This window comes from Fulmarus glacialis, unplaced genomic scaffold, assembly GCF_000690835.1.
Source record: "Fulmarus glacialis isolate BGI_N327 unplaced genomic scaffold, ASM69083v1 scaffold13872, whole genome shotgun sequence".
NCBI classification, from domain to species: domain Eukaryota; kingdom Metazoa; phylum Chordata; class Aves; order Procellariiformes; family Procellariidae; genus Fulmarus; species Fulmarus glacialis.
Window position 1 is genome coordinate 33577 of NW_009197275.1, and position 6380 is coordinate 39956.

The window sequence follows — 6380 nt, forward strand, 5'->3', positions numbered from 1 at the left end:
CTAAACTTTAGATTTGGTTGGTGGTTTTTTTTTCTTAATGAAAAAAAAATATTCTTAGCATGTTCCATTACCCTAAAGGTCTGGAAGCATTACTACTGTATTTGGTAACAAAAGGGTGTTCTTGTTCAAGTGTCAGGAAGAAACCACTAATTTTCCTTATATGAGAGCTATGATTATCATGCACATAGCCCTCATCTACACCCAGACAGAAGTTAAATAGGGCCTCTTCCCTAGAGCATTAGCCATCACCACTAGTGTGAAGTAAGAGGATGAAGATCTACACAGAATAGCTATTATCCTAAAACTTTCTCCAGAGGCATCACTTAATTTTGAAAATATTACTAGAATTCACCCACAGGACTCCCAAACGCTGATGGTGGATTTCTCCACCACACTTAGTCTACTACGACGTCAGTGTGGATACCCACCCAGGAGAAATGCTTCTGTATAACTAGTTTATAACATCTGTAATCACAATAAATTAAACCTACACAGAGGCAGAATAAAGGGGGATGAGGGAGGGGTAGAAACAAACACATTGAAGAGCTGGGAGAAGGAACATCTTCACAGGTCAGAGATCCTTCAGCACACCCAATAAAACCTCTGCAAGATGTAGCCTTCATGAGTTTTCTCCCACTCCTTTCCTATTACTTCCCCCCTCCCCATTTACATTTTATGTCAACAAGTTCCAATTAATTCCTTTTGTTTTCAAGTTGCTGTCTGATACTTCCCTTTGATGTCCCTACTCCTTACCTTGCAAAAATTAGTGGCTAAGCATTCCTTAGTCACCTTTCTGTGCCATCCATATGTCTATAAAGCCATTGCATTTTGCCTCCATTGTCTTCTCCAGCCTGTTGAGTCTGCTTAGTCTCTCCCTGCAGAGAGCCAGACCGACCCCTGGATACCCGTCATGCTCCTCATGCTCCTAGATCCTTGTCAGAATGACTGTGTGCAGGAGGGGGAAGAATTAAATCAAACCCCCCCACAGTATTAAAAAAATTCGTTCCTCAGATTTGTACAGTACAGCATGTTTTATTCTTTACCCCTTCAAATATTGACACCTTGTTCTGTATTTTTGATGGCTACGAATCTGCTCCAGTGACTCTACAATGTTTCAGTGATAATAGCTAAATTAAAGCCCATCACTTGTGTACATGAAGGCATGATGGTTCTCCCTTCTGTCTCAAGACTTCACTACAGCGAAGGTAGAGATTGATTTTCTTTGTATATAAAAAAGTTTATATACTATGCAGCTTGTACAGCAGACGAGAAAGTTGGCATTTGACTTGCCATTTCAAACAGGTGTAGGAGTGTGCTACTACCCTGCATCTTATCTCTTCCAATTTTTCTCCTACTCTGTGTACAGAGCCTTTAAAACAGGAAGCAAAAAACATTTCCTCCATGCATTTTGAAATGCCCCAACTCACTGGAGTAACCTTGATGTGCTCCTCCTCCCTGCCACCCTGCACTTTATCTAGATTTTACTCAACTGCACAGTGTGCAGTACATGAGCAAACCACACATGTGGACATGCAGGCCTCCAGAAATCTAAACGTTCCAGTAAAGAGCATTAAAGCTCTCACTTTCATTTCATTTTATTTTAGCTTTCTTTTAACTCTGTGGATTGTGTTCCTCTAGACCAGTGTCTCAATGACCAGATTGCACCTCAGCAGAGTCAGGGCGAGGAAGACCATAACCCTCTGCGCAGGAGATGATAATATATTTTCTGGTATAAAGAGCCACATTCCTGTTTCCCAGAGGCTAATGCTTTGGTGTTATCCATTCCACCTTCAAGAGGCAAATAATACATACTGTCATTGCATCTCACTTCATTGGCTCAGAGGGTATGGAGGAAGAGGGGTTGACTTTGAATAAGAAGCTGCCAATACAGGAGATCACAAGTCACTTAGACAGACAAGTGTCCATAATGGTTTGCCCAAATACCACAGCTTATTTCTTAGTGTACTTAAGAGGGCTGTTCTCCTGCTGGGTCAATGCAGCACGCTGACACAGGGATTAAGGTCTTCAGCCAAGTTTACAGCCTGGGCTCTGAAGCTTAACTTAAGGTTGCCACATATCAGAGCCATGCAACTGGGGCTGGAAACCCTTTCTGAAGCTGGCCCAAGTGAAAGTGAGAAATTTCTAGGACTGAGTGTCCTCAGCTGGATTGTTTGTTGTTACCTAGCACTTTTCTTCCTTGCTGGCTCTCTTCATAAATCCCAAGAAACTCCTCTTGGCAGTTCAGTAACGATGTTATTGACAGATGCTTTACTATAATCTTTGCCATGCCCTTCAAAGACAGCCGGAGTATCGAAGAGCGCTCTGTGCTTCCCACATATCCTGACGGAGAAGGAGCAGAGATAAACCCCCAGGGCTCTTCTAACTCCACTTCTGACACACATTCTGTGGATAAATGTGCACTTCAGTGATAAAAGCATTAAGAAAAGACAGTAAGAGTTTTTTACAAAACCTGCCAGTTCTACCCATGATTGAAGATAGTCTAGCAGGTCAATAAAGTTAGTGGGTTTTCCAAAATGTAGTGTTCTCTCTCTCTTTTTTTTTTTTTTTTTTTTTTTAAAAAAAAAACCCTGTTTCTCCTCCTCCCCCCAGTATTAGTGGACTTGCTGGAAGTCTGAATATCCTGATATCACTGGCAAGAGCACCGCTACTACAGCCACTGGAAAGACCAAAATGAATGGATGATAAAAAGCTTAACCCTACATAGGGCAGATTAAATTTTTTTTTTTTTTTTTTTTTTTTAAAAAAAAACCCATTCCCATCAGTTGGATCATTTCTTAGGCTCCAGGATGCAGGCTGGTACAAGCCTGCAGGAGTTCTCAATGTGCCCATGGTCACAAGGCAGTCCTGTCGCCTTAGCCTCGGAGACCCAGGCAGCAGACACAAGCTAGGCAGCATAAAGGAGTGAGCTGCCAGGCCTTAGAGGAAAGCAGACTTGCTTGCATATTTGCTTTGAGCTGTGCTTTGAATCAATTCCTGGAAAACAGATAAACAGATACCAGGTTGGTCAAGTACCTGGGCTAACAGGCCTACCAACCTCAAATACTTACTCACTACTCAGGAAGAAATGTAATTTTTTTTTTTTAATTGACCTTATGACCAGCCCTTGATAAGAGCTATGAAATACTACGCTTTTGTCTATGCACTCTCTGGTTCTCCAGAAAGACAGGAGGAGAGCAAGGCTTAGCCTGCACACGCAGTGCAGTCAGATTCAACACTCGTTAAATAAGAGACCAAATCAACAGGGAAATATTTGGAAGCATCTGAGTGGTTATAACAGAGCAGGAGGAGAGAAAACAAGATCACTAATGAGAACTGTATGTCCCTTTAGTACCAAGCATAATAGGGTTGTTTGCCTCCCAAGGCAGCAATTTTTAAAGTCATACCCTCTGTAGAGCAGCTTAAATTCTGTTTAAGTGCGCTTCCTCCCACACCAACATTTATGAGCTTTCTGCTCAGATTGGATGCTGACACCACGCCGAGTCTCTACGTACCTGCATGGGATGCTGAGAGCACAGAGCGGGGAGAGCCGAGCCCTTCCGCTGGGTAGAAATCCTTCAAATCCAGAAGGGAGATGAGGAACATTTGCCTCCTGAGGAAGGTGCTGCGGTGCGAACAGCACTGCACAGCAGCACTTGTTAGAGGGCACACACAGGGAAGCGTGACTTGGCTTAACTCACAGTGGAAGAGAGCTCAGGCCAAACCGAGTTATGGGGAGGATACCCTTCCTCCAGGAGAGCTGGCCTTAAAAAAAAAAAACACCAAACAAAACAAACCTCTTCCACCACATCTAGGTTGAAAAGCAATGAGTTAATCACACAGCTTTGCCTAAGGGCAAGGCAAGGGCTCCTGCACGTAGTCAGCACCGTTGGAGGATGCGGGCCCTGTGCTTGCATCAGGGGGCAGCAGGGCACGGCAGCGCAGGCGTGGGTACAGCGGTCTGGAAGGGGGTAAAGCCCAGCAGGCTGAGCCACAAGAGCTTGTCTCTAGGTTAATTTTAAAAGTCGTTTTTGCATTCAGGGTGACACCCCAATTCAGGTCATTACAGCACCACGCGCTCGCCGTGACTTTGAGCTCACCCAGCGATGAGTGGCTCAGCTGAGACAAGCCTGCTCCAGTGCGGGCAAAAGCCGTGCGTGCATTTCCAGCCCCTGCTAACCAGCCCGGGAGCTGCTGTGCTAATGATGCCCCCACAGTCGCCGGCTGTGCTGCGCTTTCCCGAGGAGAGAAAGCATCCCCACCTCCTGTTGCTTATCACTTTGGGGGACCTATTTTTATCTCAGTGGTGTGATGTCTTGGAGCACCAGCAAGGATGCCAGTGGGAAGAGGAGGAAAGCACACACTGCGTGCCAACACCCTGGCTACAGCACAAGTCTGCAAGCAGAGCCGGTAGCACATCCCCTCCTGAACAGATTGCTTTTTAAAGCCATGAGCAACAGTGTTCTCCAATCTGTTGCCAGAGCTAGTGTCACCCAGTAACTCAGGGGTACTTCAGCCTTTTCATCAGTCTTCCTCCAACACTGTCACAGTATCAGATGTGGAGAAACGTTTAAATGCTTAATAGGCAGGAGGAGGCACATCAGTAGGGCAGGGCTGTTTGCTGCGTTTTAAAAGCAGCAGCAAGCTGACAGAGTGCCTCACCCAAGACCACAGCTCTGGTTATGCCAAGTACACGCGTAAGAGATTAAGTAACTGTCCCTGCCCTGAGAAACTCAGTCCAAAACATGGAAGATAAAAAAAACCCACCTCATTCCAAGGATGATAAGCGAGAGGGACATCAGATTAAGCAACATAACCAAGTGCACAGGGAACCTGCAGCATCAGTGTTAATGGACCCCTGGCTCCTCGACGCGAGCCCACTGCTTCTAGCTACAACAGTCTTTCTTCCCTTGGCTCTGCTCATCAGCCTCCCTCCCTCCCCTCTCCCTGTGTGTACACACACACACACACACACACATTCTCTTCCCAAGACAAAATCCAGAGAGCTGTGTCCACTCGCACCGAGACGTTAGGAGACTCAAACTTGCTACCAGGCTCTACCCAGAGCTGCTCCTGAACTGAACCAGTTCCACCACCTTCTGCAAACCAAGCCCTGCAGCCTCTGGCACGCGGCAGCTCCACGCAGTTCTGCAGTCACCCTGTGTGCATGCCTCTCCCGCTAGCTGTGTGGGCAGCTTCGCTGGCTGCTCCTGTGCTGAGGTCTCCGGTGCCACTTCCCTGCAGCAAGCTCTGTTCAGCATCTGAGGAGAGGCACAGCATGCTTAGAGACAGTTTAATACAAAACTCTGAAACAGTCAGCACGGCCAAGCACTTCCCACACAAGGAAGGCAATCATATGAAGGTCAGATAAAGGAGCCAATGGTCAGTATCTGGCTCAAAGAGCTCTCAGGGCTTTGAACCTTTTGTATTTAGCCATATGTAAAAGCTGTATGCAATGCTACAGCCTCCACCTCTGGGAAAGATTTACAGCTACAGAGCTGAGCAATTCCCTGCATAAACTGCCTGACCTACAGTAAATCCATGAAAGCCATTACAGCCTTTAGAGAGTCAGTGGTCAGCAGCCAGTTGTGTCAGATCCAAGGGTATGGAAGATCTCCAGCCAGCTCACAGCTTATCTCTGGGGATGGTCTGGCTACCATACAAGTGATAACTTGTTTTGTTAACTGGTTTTAGTTTAGAAGAAAGTTCTCCCTTAGCACCTGTACTAACATTTCTGTTAGGTCAGTGTGGGACTATGAATGATGCCACAAGGGAGAAAGGCCAGCAGCTGCAGCACAAAGCAGGAGAGTCCAAATGCTCATCTGACCTGAGAGTGGAGCATTATCCACAACATGCTCTTTTCTTTAATATATACTTCAATTTCCTGCTCATAACTGCAGCACACTTTATTCAGGATAAAGAAAAAAAAAAATTAACTTTATTCCTGTTAGCAGAAGTCCTCCATTTTCTGCTGGCAGCAATAGAATAAAATGTAGGATGGGCAGAAACATGAAAACTCTGTCCAGGATTAGGTCTTTCCTCTTTCTTAAGAAATGCGGTGGGACAATCACAGCTATTCACTAAATGGAGAATTACATACTTGGCTGTACATGTGCACATGCAGGGAAGGAGGAGGGATAAAGCTCTGGAAGACAAAGGTTTTGCATCAGCAGTTTCCCAGTGCAACTACTTTGAGCCAAAGTGAAATATTTCTCTAGAATGACAAATCAGTTTGTTTAACATGGAAAAAAGACTTGAAGCTATCCGGTGGCTGTTTGAAATCTCTCAAATCCCATCAGATTCAACAAGCTGAAGTGGTGGATTTCTCCATTTGCCAATGAAACTATAAAGCCAAATTCACCTTGACCTGAGGAGCCTCCGCA